Raw genomic sequence first — 3,613 nt, 5'->3', positions numbered from 1 at the left:
AATAAGTTAATATAGGTAATTAAATACACTTTTCATTAGGGGAGAGCATGGGACGGGTACCCGTTTCGATAACGTTATTGGTTCGGGTACCCGATAACCGTTAAGGCTAAAACCGATTCCCGAAACCGTTCCGATAAGGTTCGGGTACCCGTAAATTCGGATACCCGAAAATACGGGTACCCGAACCAAATATCCGAACCGAACCAATAAGCTGATTTTTTTTTAGGTCTTTTTATTTATTTAAAACCTGCTTTGCAATTCGTTTTTAGATGCTTTTTAGTTTTTATTAGTTTTTTTTTTACTTCCTATTTTTTGAACTATAACAATTGAACTTAAATACACAAATAACAAAAATAATTACAACTATCGCTGTCTTCCGCTTTGGCAACCTACCAGTCCCTATCCTTGAGGCTGCTGCCTCCTCACCTCTCCTACTTGGCTGCCTGAACTCCTCCTTGTACCCACCTGCTTAATAATATTTTTGTCCTAACTTCCACCTGTTTTTCTAGTATTAATTATTGTTATTAGTACTATGATTTTTTTTGTAACAAATAACAGCCTAATAGGCTGATATTTAAACCTGAATACACATATAACACAGCACTCAACCCGATTACAAATGAACAAATACTTTATACAAACATACTGTTTCTTTAAAAAAAAAGTCCATAGTTAACAATAATAAACCAATACATAACAAAAAAAAAAGTCCATAGTTTATAGTTTTAAAACAAAAACAGTCCATAGTAATCATATTTCATAAAATACTCCAAGCCTTCAATGACTTCCGACCTTCAATACAATCACCACCAACCTTCATGATTATAAGTTGCTGCCTCTAATCAATTAATCATCATCAACAAAGAGAGAGTGTTCCTCACCAAGAGGTAACATTTCTTCAAAAAAAAGTTTTAAAAAAAGTTAATGAATAATTAACAAGATAATGAGATTAAAAAAAAAAGAGAAAATATTTAAATGTTACCTGATTCAATTTTTTCCATATCTTCAAGTCTCTCCTCAAATATAAGAGGACCTTGAGATGTACGTAACCAATCTTGTGCACAAATCAAGGCTTCAACCATATTAGTTGAGAGTGAGCTGCGAAATGAATCAAGCACTCGACCACCGGTGCTAAAAGCTTATTCGAAAGCGACTGTTGATACGGGAATGGCAAGTACATCTCTAGCCATGAGAGCTATTGTTAGATACCTTTCACCATATTTTTTCCACCACCCCAACTTCCGAAAAAACCGAAAACCCGAAAAATCGAACCGTAACCGAACCGAAAAATTGGGTACCCGAACCGTTGAAAGAAAACGGGTCGGGTAACTCAGCCTCCATCCCCCTCTCTCTCCTCCTCTTCTCTAATGCTTGAAATATTCCCTACAGTTTTTGGCGACTCCACTGGGGAGGATTTCTATTTTAATTCCTGAATTTTTTTCGGCAATGATTTAGAATGAGTGCATGAGACTCGAAACGTTCTAAGTATTTCATGTGCGTAATTTTGATTAACATTATTGTTGTTTCGGGGTTTTCTGATGTCCTGCGGGAGAGTTACAATTCCGAGACTGGAACCGGACGCCTGTACCTGCAAAACAAACGGAGACTCCTTGTGGTAGGAGCTCCGCCTCCGACGATCAAGTTAGTACTTGCTTGAGGAGTGAATAGTGCGGAAAAGTAAAGGTTGGAAGATCTGGTTCCTCTAGGTGAGGAGTGATCAATGTGTTTTGGTTTTCTCTAGGTGAGAGTCATTAATTGTTGAATCCCCTTTAATGAGGATTAATTAAGTATTTATAGTCTTGAGAAGCGTGCCAATCCTAGGTTTAGGTTAACCAGGGCAAATTGGGCTTCTCTCGGACTTTGGGCCTTGGTGGCCATTTTGCCTATTTGGCATATGGGAGGCCACGTGGCGTGGCCTGATTAGTCCATGTTGGACCTCTTAGGGTGACAAGTGGCGGACGCTGATTGGCCCACGTGGTGGACACGTGGCAGGTTCAGATTGGTCCATTTGTCATGGGTAATTTTTACCCTAAACATTTGCCCCTCGGAAAGAGTAATTTCTCTTTCCAGGAGGGATTGCTCCTTTCGAAAGTTAGACCCTCGAAGATTTGCTAGGTCGGCATCTTGTCTAGTTCTAATGGGAGATGGACTTGATTAACTTAGAAAATTTTGATACCTTGGGCGGTATGACATTTTCAAAGTTAATCAATCATAATAATGATTGCCGTCGAACTAGACAGATGCCGATTCTTTGCCCCACTATGCAGATAGCCCCTGATCAGGTGGACTGTCAACTATTGCACAAGGGGTAAGCATTTAGCATTATTCGGCCATTGGCCTCTTTTGATTCAATATACTAAGTTTGGTACTTAGTTTATTTCGTTGGGGGATGGCTGGTCGTTTGCTTTGGTGGCTGCATAGAAGCAGGCGTCAGACGGGACGTCCAACCGAAGTAGCTACACCTGTTAGGTTATAGACGACAGCTTTAAGTATAGCCAACCTAGTAAGAATAGTGGTCGAGATCCCTTGTTTGCCAAAAAAAACAGGCGGATCTCTCATACCTTTTAGGTTCTGTACTAAGGAGGGCGACTGGTTAACCTTGAGGTTAGTCAATCACTGCCTATTTTGTTTGAGTAGTAGGGAAACCAGGCGACGGAAGCCGGATACATGGTCCCCTTGATTCGCCAAGTTTTGCTTGGCTATTAACTCAAAGGTTGTTAACCTAGCAGGAGTAGTGGTTGAGAGCCCCTGTTTGCCAAAAAACAGGTGGTTTACTCAAACCTTTTAGGTTCCATACCAAGTTTGAGGGAGTGACTATGAGTTAACGTTGGTGTTACTCAGTCGTCGTCACGCCTGCTTGAGTAGTAGAGGTACCAGGCGGCGGAGGCCGGCTGGACCCCTTGATTCGCCAATGTTTGTTGGCTATTAACTCAAGAGGTACCCCCTGCATTTATCCCAAGTAATACAGGCGGTCATCCGACTCAGATGTCAACTGCTACCACTGGTTTGGTTAGTGATAGAGTTATCCTTGTCTCAAAAACGGCTACGTGGTTGCCCTTGGGGACAGTCGTATAGGTGCCGTGTAATTAGTTTATAGAGCAATGTTCCACCCAAAAGGGAGCTGCTCTCTGCGACGAATTTCATCCGGAGGGATGTCGTCGGACGCCTGCTATGATGTTGGGACAGGTCGTATTAGTTTAAAGATTGGATCAGTTGGCTTGGCGCCTGGACTGATCATTCGGCTTGTGGCCTTGGATAGTTCTTGGTGAACGTAGGTGCTAGGTAAGAGGAGGGTAGCCGCCTGTTTAGGCACACGGTCGGCCAGGCCTTGATAATTTTTTAGCTAAGAATAGGAGGGTGGCCGTTTGTTTTGGAACCAGTCGGCCATCTTCTATGGAGAGTAGCCGATTGTATGTCCAGACGACATGCCCCTCTGGTGATAGAGTAAAATAATCAAAGCAGAGAGTAGCCGACTATAGAGGTACTGCTGCATGCCCCTCTGATCATAGAGTGAAATAATCAATGGAGAGTAGCCCACTGTAAAGGTACATGAGGCATGCCCCTCTGAGGATAAGTTAGTTCCCTTCCATGGAGGGTGGATGACGTTGGGACG

The 3,613-nt window shown here is 42.3% G+C and overlaps 1 long non-coding RNA gene across 1 annotated transcript; it reads right to left on the bottom strand.

The window, feature by feature from the left end:
* Positions 1-290: 290 nt before the first annotated feature.
* LOC110730744 lies at positions 291-1,356 on the bottom strand. The gene is made up of 2 exons (XR_002513150.1): positions 983-1,356; positions 291-896 (listed from the first exon to the last, which is right to left on the bottom strand). It is a non-coding gene; the product is annotated as an uncharacterized LOC110730744 (long non-coding RNA).
* Between the last annotated feature and the right edge of the window lie 2,257 nt (positions 1,357-3,613).

This window comes from Chenopodium quinoa, unplaced genomic scaffold (assembly GCF_001683475.1).
Source record: "Chenopodium quinoa cultivar QQ74 unplaced genomic scaffold, ASM168347v1, whole genome shotgun sequence".
NCBI classification, from domain to species: domain Eukaryota; kingdom Viridiplantae; phylum Streptophyta; class Magnoliopsida; order Caryophyllales; family Amaranthaceae; genus Chenopodium; species Chenopodium quinoa.
This window is presented reverse-complemented; position numbering and strand designations above follow the sequence as displayed.